Source organism: Macaca nemestrina, chromosome 10, assembly GCF_043159975.1.
Source record: "Macaca nemestrina isolate mMacNem1 chromosome 10, mMacNem.hap1, whole genome shotgun sequence".
NCBI lineage: Eukaryota > Metazoa > Chordata > Mammalia > Primates > Cercopithecidae > Macaca > Macaca nemestrina.
The window spans coordinates 86,142,178-86,154,817 of NC_092134.1; the positions used below are offsets into that span (position 1 = coordinate 86,142,178).

At 41.5% G+C, this 12,640-nt stretch overlaps 1 long non-coding RNA gene across 1 annotated transcript in view; it reads right to left on the minus strand.

Moving 5' to 3' along the window:
• LOC105470074 (uncharacterized) overlaps positions 1 to 12,640 on the minus strand; it is a 63,800-nt gene that overhangs the window by 23,776 nt on the left and 27,384 nt on the right. The window lies entirely within an intron of this gene.

Below are 12,640 nucleotides of genomic sequence, written 5' to 3' on the forward strand. Positions count from 1 at the left end.
CCCACAAAAGAACAAAAGGCAGAAAGTTTATGCTAAAATGAAGTAGGTTATAAATGTCAGTAACTCATAAAATGGGTATGTCCCACTGGGGCCAAAAGAGTTAATATAAAAAGGAAACAGATTGAGGTCAGGTAGCCTCATGAAAATCTCAAATGCTGTGCCGTAGAGACAAACGCGGTACTGAGGACTCATACCTGGACTTGGTCCAAGAGGCCTTTGAGAAAGTAGAGGCCTTTGTCTCTCCAGACCTAAGCCTCCTTATTTTGAAAGGGACTCTCTCTGATGTCCATGGAATTGAAAGAGAAGCTCTTCTTTATTGGAGAAGCTCCTTTCTACAAAATCACCTGCATGAAGGTAGACATTTGCAGGGAGAGTGGGACTGGCCTATATGATTAATTCTACCAAATGGCTTTAAAATTAATCTACAGAAACATAGAAAGAGGAAATGACACTGTGCCAATAGCAGGTCTTCATGATGTTCTTTCCCCCATAAGTTACTCTTAAGTGAAGGTAGAAACCAGGACACAGAATTTTTGTCACAGATGGAAAAAGAAAAAGGGATGCCAGTCATTTTGTTCTAATTCATATGCATTTAAACAAAAAAATCCTTCCCTCCTGGTTTCCATAGCTACTCCACCCCCTCAGTTTTCATTTGCAACTTGTCTGAGGGAGAGGTCAGGGACTAGTGGCACCAGTGCCTTCTCACCCCCACCACAGAAGAGGGTGTCAGAATCGCATGCCCTGCGTGATGCTAATCACCCCAGCCCACCGACGAGACCAAAGCAAACCCAGACAGAACTCTCTCAGCCTAAACAGTCTTCCTTTCCCCTTTCAACTCTGAAGCTCTTATAAAAAACAGATATTTCAAGGATGTCCTTTAAGCTAAATACAAACTAGAACATTGAGGTAAAACACAATTATCTGTCCTAAAGTAAAAATATAGATTTTTAATATTTCCAATAAACATATTTCAAATCACCAGTTCGAGGCACGGAAATAAGTTCATATTTCTTTTAGTGTTGAAACCATAATAAATGGAAAAAAAACCCCTCTAGATTGACAAGAAGACCAATCTTTCTCCTAGGATTTCCTTCCCCAATTGATTTCTAGGAACCTCAAGTCCATCCTGGTGGCTTTTGGTTACCACGACCAGGAACACATTCTCTGGTCCTCTCTTCATCTTCTCACATCTTCCTGACATTGTTCCTCAAGACTGTTTTCTTTCCTATAACTATTCATTCCAAGTGTCAGTAGCCTTCCCTCTCTTAATGTTCTCAAAATATAAAGAAAGGGATCCAGGCAGGGATATTAACAACTCTTTACTGAATGTCCAGAATGTTCATTCTTGGGAACCTGAGTAGAACCTCAGGGTCTATGCCAAGTTCCTGACAAGCTCACGTGATATGGGATGATCTCATCCCCTACTAGGGAGAAACCCCTGGAGCCAGGGCCCTAAACCCCTCTGCTCCCTGTAAACAGAAATGTAAAGGTGTAATGAGTGAACACATGCAAAGACCTTCACACACCTGGTACATAGTGCTTAATACGAGATAGCTGTTAGAATAAAGATTAGGAGCTAGAAAAAGGCAAACTTTGCCTTTGGTTGTCATTGCTTCTTCTTTCTTTGATTCTCTTCCTTCCTTCATCTCTCTGCACCACAATATATCTAATTTTTTAGCCACTCAGTGTCTAAAGTCCCCTAGGTACTGGCCCAGTAGCTTTCAACTTCTGCTCAGTTAAAAACATCAATCCCATGTCTCTTTTTTGTCAGGTCTTTAATATAATGTGACAGTAGTTGACACCAGTTCCCCAAAGGAATGGTTCAGAACCACATAAGAGCCTTGAAAATAGGGAATTTCTGTCTTTTTGCAAACAGAATGGTATCAATGTAAGTTTCAATTATTAAGGTGTTCAGGAAAGGTCGGAAGTCTCTCTTGGCCTTTCTGATTGTACCACTTAAGCAGGTGATTGCCTGTTTTGTTGTTTCCAAATAACTTGCCACAGGATATCCACTTGGCTGGCCCAAGGAAGAAGATTCATATTCCCCTGACTTGTAGAAATATGTGTTGAAGTTTGGAGGAAGAAAAGGGCTTGCCCTGGAGAGTTAACCACTGATCTGTGGAATAAACTTTAATTTTCTTCAAATAAAGGAAGCAGCTTTTATCTTCCACAGAAAACTCCATCTCTTAGCCTCTCACCACAGCAAATTTCCTAGGCTGAATAGAGCATTGCTAGAGTTCCATAGTAGATCCTTGGGTGAACATTTACATAGTGTAAACCTATTTCCCATACAAGGACTGTGTGGTCTATAGTGTAGGGCAGCTGGTGTGGCAGTGGGATGGTAATGGTGGTGGTGGTGGTAGTGGTGGTGGGGTGTGTGTGTATGTGTGTGTGTGTGTATGCACCTGTCAGAGATGGAAAGCAGAGTGGAATAAATGAGTTAGTTCATTACATCTTAACGTTTATGGAGTTCTCCAATTTAGCTCTAAAAAGAAACCGCAGAAGAAACAAAAGGCAACTCTATTTTGTTGGATCTTATTACACCATTTTCAGCCAAATAGCACTTGTTTCACTTTGATTTTACAGGAAATAAACTTAGCATCACATAGAGCTTAGTGATTGTGGAGTGCTACTGTCACAGAATTAACCATCTGCTGAATATCTAGGCAAGAGTTGTTACTGTCTAGATTTGAAGATAGATCTTCCCATGGATTCAGATGATTTCAGAAAAAAAATTAGAATGAGAATTAACTCCAAATGAGCCATCTGCCAGTGGTCTCTGGTCCAAACTAGAGCTGCCTCAGCCACACTGATCGAATACCTCTGAGTAGAAAGGATCTTTGGTCAGCCACACCAACTGGATGTGTGCTCTGAGTGCTTGTTTGTGTGTCTAATCCTACATGAGTTGCTGTTTGTCAGCAGTTATATATTAATATTAATAAAAGGGAAAAGGCTAAATTATTGTTTACAGATTATCTTATTTTACAGTGAGAAAACCTAAAAGATTAATTAAAAGGTTAGAACAAAGTGGCTAGATACATTAAAATCAGCATGTAAAACTGTGATGAGGAAAATGGGGCATCACAGTTGCACATTGGCTGTGATAAAGATCTTAATGACAGGACACTGTCAGCCAATGCTCACAGACAGCCTGGCATGTAAGCCCCCTGAGAAGCTCTCAAGATTTTGAGGAGAATCCATAAGCAGTTAGATTCTGTCCTTTGATAACCCCTCATTAGCCTTCCTAGGAGCAGACTGTTTAGACTGACTTCTTTGCTGGACATGAACCAATCAGTTTACCCAGAAAATGTGCAAACAAAATTCATTCTCCGTGACTGCTTTCAGTTTTTCTGTCCTCTTTCTCCTATAAATTCTGGTTTTGCCTTCTTTTCTTGACCACAGTCTACTGATTTTTCTTCCTTGTACGAGTAAATATGCATGCATATGACAAACTAAAGATTATGCTATGTCAGTAATCATTTGGAAAATAATTTTAAAAAGAGATCACATTGTAAAAATGAATCCATCAAAATGGAAAATCCCCACTTGGCATTAATTTCAATAAAAGTTCTTTTTTAGAAATATATATGGTTGTGTTTTTATTGCTATGTGACAACCCACCCCAAAACTTAGCAGCTTAAAGCAACCACTATTTTATTTGTTCCTGAGTCTTGGTTTGGTTGGGACTCAGCTGGGTGATTCTCCTGCTGGGGGTTGCTCCTGCTGGGGGTTGCTCCTGCTGTTGCACTCAGGTGGTAGATGGGCCCACAACATTCAAGATGGCTACATTCATGTGTCTGAAACCTTGGCGAGGACGGCTGGAAGGCTAGAACACCTCCCCCATCCTCCCCTGACAGCCTTGCTTTCTTTCTCTCCATGTCACTTTCTCAGTACAACTAACTTGGACTTTGCATGATGGGAAAGCCTTCATGTGTGAGCAATTTTCAATCCTCTGCATGCATCATGCTTGCTACTATCTCATTAGCCAATGTCAGTGTGGTCAGGGCCTATACAAGAGTGTTAATATAGAAAACAAGACGTTTTGAGGATCAACAAGGTAAAAGTCCACCACAACGGCCCTCTCTGCTCATCCATCGGTGGCATCACTGTATTCTGTAATTGCTAGTTTATTATCAGACTGTAAGTGCTGTGAGTTACAATCTTATCTTAGTATCCTCAGAGCTTAACATGGTTCCTGGTCAGCGTGGAAATATGCATTAGATGAATGAATGAAGGAATAAACATGTTGAGTAACCTACTTCAATAATTGCTGGGAGAGCTTGTGACATCAATTCTTACCTTGTTTTCCCTAATTCCTGCACTGCCTCCTTCCTGTGCCAGGTGTGAGATGTCAAAACATACAGAAAGAAATGCATTCACTGAGCTCTGCCTGCTTTTGTCATAGCTTTGTAAGTCTCTGGGTCATGTCTCTCTTCACTGCTTTTAGGGAACATTTGAAACCTGCAAGATATTTGGTGTGGAGTGGTTTTGTATAGCAATTTTTTAAATAAGGCGGATTTAGAAAAGAAGCCTAACATTAATCCCAGACTTCATGGAAAAATGCGAGTAGTTAGAGAAGAAAAGCACAGAGAGGGTGTATGGTCCAGGATGAGTCTGACCGAGAGGACCAACCATGCTGGAAAGAATACAAAGAATACAATGCCATCACTAACAGAAGATAAAATGTTTCTTACAAGATGCAATTGTACTCAGAAGAAGCCTGGTGAGCCCAGACAAGCAAACTCTCTTTAAGTATATTATTCTGTTCTTTTGAAAGGTTGCTATGATTTAGTTGAAAAGATGTGCAGGCTCAGCTTTGAGTGTTAGCTTTGAAATTTCATTATTTGTTCTTGTGATATGGGCTGGCATTTTCCTTCTCATGGGCTGTGAAATAACAGCGTTAGGCCACATCTGCAGGTCTCACTCTGTGTTCCTTGCGCCTGCAACCCAGGGAAATGTCCAGGTAGGGTGAGGGGCTCCCTGACTTTAACCAGATCACCTCTGCTTGCATCTTTTTTTACATATATTTTCTCTTATGTTCTGCCTAAGACCTTGTTTGGACAAAGAGTTCTGGTCCTAAAACACACATTATTAAAAAAATTCTTTCATCTCTAGAATTCTATGGCCTTTCTCAAATCCACAGACTCCCTTGAATGTTCAATTATATAGTTTCATTTTATCTTTCTTTCTGGGAAGAGAAAAAATAGGTAAATAAACTGTTAGAAAAGCAATCCCTGGCTTTATATTTTGTTTTGTGTTTATTTTGACATCCATAACAATGGTTAGGTGGGTGTCCAGAATGCCACGTCCTTTGACGGTCTCAAGGATAGAAGAGAAGTTTATGAACATCCCTATCTAAGCCCTGTGATAGCTGCTTTCCAAATTATTACCGATTTTGGAACCCTTGGAGTCTGAAGACTAAATATGCTATTTTTGTTTTGTATTCTCACACAGTCTTTGTTTCCTGGGCTTATTAAATAGAAGATTTTTGGTGTTAGCATGGCAGTCTTTTAAAGCTCTGTCCCATTTGCTGATTGTCAGAATTGTCTCTTGGCTGTGGTGCATGAATATGCTTTCATTCAATCATGAGCAAGCTCATGCTATGTGCCAGGCATTGTTCTAGGCACTGGGGAAACAGTTGTGAATGGAACAGACCTCCTGCGCTCGTGGATTTACAGTCTACAATCATGAGTAGGAGAGGGGTACAAAAAAAAAGGTAAATAAATCAGACACTTTCAGGTAATGGTAAGTGCTATAAAGAAGATGAGCAGCAAAGTAAAGGAAAGAGAATGAATGGTATGGTTGTAGACTCTCTGAAGAGGTGGTATTTTGGCAGAAAAAAAGTGAGAATGAATCCATCATTCAAAAAGCTGGGGCATGGAAGAGTGTGGGGGTGGAGAATGTTCTAGAAAAGGAGAGCAACAGGTGCAAAGCCTGGAGATGAAACAGAACTTTATATTTTGAGGAACAAAAAGAAAGCTGGGATGACTGGGGATTACTGAAGGAGAAAAAAAAAATGGCAGGACATGAAATTGGAGGGAGGTCAGATCATGGAGGGCCCGGAAAGACACAGAAAGGAGGTGAATCTTATTGCAAGTACAGTGCTATTTAGAGGTCTGTTGGTTGCTGAATGAAGAATGACTCTATGCCATTGCCCCATTTTATCTTCTTAATAGCACCCATCATAATCTGGAATTAACTTACCTGTTAATGTGTTTACCTTTTTATTGCCTTTCCCTTCCACCCCCACACCAACAGAATGTAAATTCCTAATGTGACAGTTTTGCCTATCTTATACACCAAAGTGTCTAAAACATTGTAGGGGTTAAAAATTCATTTAGAGAAGGAATGAATGAATGTACTTGTTCATTTAGACAGCTAAGCCTGAGAGAGGCAGGTGTGGTATATGAGAGGGTGACAAAGTAGAAACTAATAAAATACTTGCTAACCTTTTTCTCGTCATACCTGGGGTCAAAGAGACTGTATGATTTTCTGCACACTCCTCACTCACCCCCATATTACATACAGGTGCAATGTGATTACAGTGAACTTGAAGTCCACCCTGGGGTGTGAGGATATATGTATATATCTGTATATCACCTCAAAGTGTGATGAAATGTGGGGAGGGAAGACATTTGAGGCTAGACAGATGTGGGTCCAAATTCCTCTTCTGGCTCTTGCCTGCCATATGATTTTGAGTAACTTATTTTAAAACCTCAACCCTGACAGCATGACTCTCTCATGTGTGTTTTCTATGAGGCAGTTACTCTGCTCTGTGCTTCTCTTCCCAATGTGAGAAGAAAATGGCCAGCCCTGGTGACCGGGAAGGGTTATATGCCAATTACAGGGATGGGGGCAGCTGTAAGATGATGCAGTTGTGTTTGGCACTAGCTAAATTGCCCAGCTCTGTCCTGCCTGCTGCACCTTGAGCCATGCACAAAAGCATCTTAGAGAGGGTGTCACAGAGCCACAGAACCTGCGGTTTCACTACCTGAAAAAACAAAACCAGGAATTATAACGATAGCAAATACCCTGAGTGCTCACTGTATGCCAGGGATTGTTCTAACCATTACTCATATTGATCAACTCAATTATTTATCTTAAGGACCTACTTTACAGGTGAGGAAACTAGTTACATACAAGGCACATGGGTAGTGAGTGGCAGTGCCAGGAGTTGAACCTAGATAGTTTGATTCCAGAGCCTGAGCTCTTAACACTCCCTGTGGCATGATAGGTGGTTCAAAATGCTGGTAAAATGAGGAGTCTGTATCCATGGCCATGGTCTCAGTGGTGTAGTAGTGTCCCTTGCACTCCCACAGGGCCCTTCCTTGGACCAGGCTTCTAGCCAAGCATACCTGTGTCCTATGGCTTAAAGTCGCATGGCCTAGTGGCTGCAGAATGGCCTCAGTCTGTGACACATTGAGTTGATATTCTTCTTCTAGGTGAGAGAAAAATCTCATGGCCTCTGGTGGCTGGTATCTGTCCCAGTTCTTCTCCCACCTCCTCTGCATGATGGCAGGGGCACTGTCTTTCTCAGAACACCTGTGCTGTCATCATACACCAGCATTTTTTCCGTTGCTGTCTTATTTTATCTCCTATGTAAGCTGTATTCCCGCTGCACATACACAGTGTCTAGCATATAGTGGGTGTGCAATGCACACTAAATGAATAAGAAAAAAGGATAATTTCAGATAATGATGAAGAACCATTATAGAAATCGAACTCCTGCCTTCTGCAAGTCCAGGATCTGCGCCAAGTGAAAGAGCTGACTTACGCCATTGGCACAAACAGAGAACCATTTTAAAGTGCAATGGCAAATTTAAACATTGAAGCATGAAGAGTATTTTTGTTACTGCACCTTGCCAAATGGAACTGAAGCAGATTTTGATATAAAAATTGACAGGAAGCAAAAGTGGAATGGATAAAAATAGAAAAGAAATTACCAAGCCTTGAAAGGAAGTACACAAGATGAAAATGGAATTAAATCTACCTTGACTGGTGGAGATTATATTTTTAAAAATGAATAAATTGACAGTAAATTAACATGTAGTACATCTACAGTCTGCCTTTAAGGAATAACAAAAGATATTTTTATTATCTCAACGCAGAAATTTTGGTTGATTTTTTTTCCATTTGTTCCTGATATGAGAGGTTTAGTTTTACATAGAACTAAGTGCTATGCTTTGTCTGACTGCTTGGGTCCACACAGAGGAGCCTGTATTGTGTTTCTCTCTGGATGCAAGTATTTTCTTGGATGAATTTTCTTGATTGCGTGATTGCCTAGAGATTGGGGCATGTCTGTGTGTGTGTGTGTGTGTGTGTGTGTGTGTGTGTGTGTGTGTGTGTGTGTGGTGTGGTATTTGAGGGCATGCAAGATGAAACATTCCAGAGTTGAAATTCTTAGAAGTCCAGTATGGCAAAAGCAGAGCCCAACTCAAAAACTGAAGCCCTGAAGTCTCTTCCCTGAAGCTTTGTGTCACAGTTACATGACCTTGGGTGAATCGCCTTTTCTCTGGGTCTCAGTTTCGCTGTTTATAAAATAGAGATGATAATTTCTACTTTTCCTACTAATTAATGAGAATCCAATTCGATAATGGACTTGAAAGTACTTTGAAGACTTTTGCTATGACCCTAACGCAAGGAACTATTGTTATAATTTTTTTCTAAGCAATAAGGCTCTTGTTGTGTAACTCTAAGATTGTGAGGGGATTTCTTTGAAAAGCAGAAGAGAAGCAGTACATGATAATTCCTTAGGTTTATATAGTCGTTTGTCATTTTTAAGATGCACAATCTATATTCACTACCAGATTTGTCCAATTAATCCTGCAAGATAGGCAGCTCTTTGGGCAGATGGAGAAAGAATGAAGGAATTGTACAGGGTGTCCCAGCTCTTGCATGGAGGAGCCAGCACTAGAGCCCACACAATCCACATTGGCCCAAAAAGTCACCATGCTGGAGTTGCCTGCATTCTTCACAGGTGTGTGTGTGTAAATAACATCTTCTGATTAATAAGGACACACAAAAAATTGAAGTCTTTGTCTCAAACTTTCCTCCCCAAATCTTGCTCTTATGGACATAATATGCCTTTTGGTTGGAGCCTTAGAGGCAGTTATTAATAAATATGTGCTGTGCAGATCCCAGTGCTGGCTATTGCAGAGACACTGGTGAAGAGGGCATTGATTTGGTCTTTGGGAAACTTCTGGTCTAGAGGATAAGACAGACATGTAAACAGGGAAGGGCATCGTGTGATGAATATTATGCCTGAGGTGAGATGACTCTGGGAGGCATCCAAGAGAGACCCTGCTACTACTCTTTGTGGGCCAGAGGAGGACTCCAGGAAGAAGACGTGTCTATGGTGAGACCTGAGGATAAGCAGGAGTTAAGTGGGTCAAGGAGGAAAATGTATCAGGCAAAGGCAGTGGCAGTTTCAAAAGCCTGGAAGGGAAAAAAGCAGGATATTTGGGAGACACAGTATTTCCAAAAGGCTGAGGCACAGAGTGTCTACATACTGTGATGAAAATGTTGGAGTGATGAAAATGTTCTAACACTGGTGTGTGGTGATATGGGCACAACTCTACATTTACTTAAAAACAGCACAACTCTCCATTTGCCTAAAAAAATCATACAACGTGGCCAGGTGTGGTGGCTCACGCCTGTAATTCCAGCACTTTGGGAGGCCGAGGTGGGTGAATCACGAGGTCAGGAAATCGAGACCATCCTGGGTAACACGCTGAAACCCCGTCTCCACTAAAAATACAAAAAAAAAAAAAAAATAGCCTGGTGTGGTGGTGGGTGCCTGTAGTCCCAGCTACTCGGGAGGCTGAGGCAGGAGAATGGCATGAACCTGGGAGGCGGAGCTTGCAGTGAGCCGAGATTGTGCCACTGCACTCCAGCCTGGGCGACAGAGCGAGACTCCGTCTCAAAAAAAAAAAAAAAATCATAAATGTGAATTAAGAAGTACTCTGGAGGTGCGTGGAGAATGAAGAGAAGAAATTCAGTGAGCAGACAAGGAGGCCATTGGTCCATGCAAAAAAGAATGATGGGTCTGGACTTGGGTGATGGCAGTGGAATGGGGAGGTGAAGGAGAGTGAGAAGTAAAGGATGGCACCAAGACCTTCCATCCATGCATATGGAACAGTCGCATATTTGAAAAACCTCAACAATTGATAGACTTTTTTAATGAAACATGATAATTGCATGAAGCTACATTTCCCTGGAGGCCGCTTTTATTTTTCTCCCATCTAAACCAGGGAGCCGAGACACATGGATGGGGTTGTGACTGCCTTTGTTTCCTCTCTTTGCCCCTTGAGGAGATTAATTTACCCCTATGTTCCTTTTTCCACCTTTCAGTTACTGTATTTCTCCTCTCCTACAGCCCCCCAGTTCTTAAGCTGTAGTAACTTAAGTCAAAGCATTATTGATTATGTTCCCACTTTAAATACAATTTGTGCTAAAAAAAAAACAAAACAAAACTGAAAAGGAATGAAAACATATGTCCATGCAAAGACTTCTCCATGAATGTTCATGGAGCAGTATTACTCAGAACTAGAAACTATCCAAATGTCCATCATCAGGTGAATGGATAAATAAAATATGGTATGTTCATTCAATAAAAAGGAAAATCTCCCAACACAAATCTTCAAAACAGTATGCTAAGTGAAAGACGCCAGATGCAAAAGACCACACATTGCATGATTCTATGTACATGAAATGTCAGAAAAGGGAAGTCTATCAAGACAGAAAGTAAGTCAGTGTTGTCTGGGGTTGGAGGTGAGAGTGGGACTAGACTACAAGTGGACATGAGGGGTGTACTGGGTTGATGAAATTGTTCTAACACTGGCATATGCACAGCTCTAAATTTACTAAAAATAAAGTCATGGAATGTAAATTACTTTAATAAAGCTGTGAAAGAAGGAAAGAAAGAAAAGAGAGAAGAAAGAAAAGAGAGAAAGAGAGCAGAAAGAAAAAAGAAAGAAAGAAAGAAAGAAAAAGAAAGAAAGAAAGAAAGAAAGAGATAAAGAAAGAAAGGAAGGCAGGAGAAGTAAGAGGGAGAAAGGAAGGAAGGAAGGGAGGGAGGGAGGAAGGAAGGAAGGAAAAGGAGAGAAAAGAAAAGAGAGAGAGAGAAAAGAATTGTGAAGGAAAGGATGATAGTATAGACGTGCATTTGAAAGGGCCAGTTATTGCCAGGCAGTGTCAGGGAGGAGGGACTGGAGTCTACAATATGACTTTCTCACAGACTTTAAGAAGCCAGGGATCTAGGCTAGCTTCAAAGCACTTTGAGGAACAAGGTCAGTTTCTCAGGGTATGTCAAGTTCTGAGCCTGAAGCTGGAGGGCAATGGGGACAGATGGCTTGTCCTATCATCAACAGTGGTCAGTGGATGTCCCTGAAATGGTAGGCAGTCAGGCTGGGGGTCCAACTGCCTATCACAAGGTGCCCCACTCTGGACTGGACTCAGGAGGATTGTCTAGTCCCCAGGGATGGATACTGTCAAAAACAAGGCACAGCTCTGTCCTCAGGCTTCCTTTAAAGAGAAGATCAGACTCTGAGCTGAAGAAGAGTTACCAAGACAGACACCCAGCTGTTAAGAATTGGAACCTCGGGGAGCATTGAACTCAGAGAGGTCATCAGAACAGGCTTCTAGAATCAGGGTGCCCATGAATCCTCATCAGCTCTGGGCCTAGGTGGAGGGGTTTGGCTGGGCATGGAGATGGCAGGTGGCAATGATTAGAACCAGGATGCAGAGGTTGAGTCTTATATTAGTAATCACGCTGAGCCCAGACTGAGGCTCGTGTACTTCGTGCTCTGCCTGGGTTCTGGACCAGATTAGGAGTTCTAAATGCCCACATTTCCCCCACACCCACCACGTATAATTCAAAATATAAACAACACGAAGCTCTATAATAATTGTATGAAAGACTGACAAAATTCTTATTTTTTCTCATTATGACCTCATCAGAGCCTTAAAAAATATATATCAGGAAAATTTTAACATCCCCTTAACCCACGTTCTTTATCTCCTTCCCTATTATGAGTCATCACCTTCTTACATACTATATAAGGTGTTTTAAATTTTGTTTATTGTCTGTCTGCCCTTATTAAAATCTAAGGGTATAAATTCACTGCTGTGTCTCTAGCAACTAGAACCATGCCTGACAAAGTAGTTCTCCAGATGAATCAAGCATAAATTCTTTCCCTCCTTTATTTCTCTGCTCTGTAGATACTCGAAGTGTCACTAGGCTGCTGGTTGGGTGATCTAGCACAGCCTCAGCCTCAGGTCTCAGTGGGTTCCAGGGACAGGTGGTACCTTTCCATTCCAGGGATCTCCATTCCCACCTTTCCCAGGAATGGAGATCCAATGGGTACTGATTGGGGATTTGAGGGATGCTGTGTGGGCAAGGACCAAGGCTGGGTCTGACAAAACTCATGGTGAGATTTCCATGTCTGAGACAGGATGGTAGTGGACACTTTAAATTGGGCCTTTTCTAGGTGTACCCTGAAGTCAACTGCTTAGTGTGCCTGCTGGCATCAGGGCCAGAAAATCTGGTTTCATTTTTTTTTTTTAATTAATTTCAACTTTTATTTTAGATTCAAGGGGGACATGTGCAGATTTGTTACATGGGTATACTGCACGATGCTAA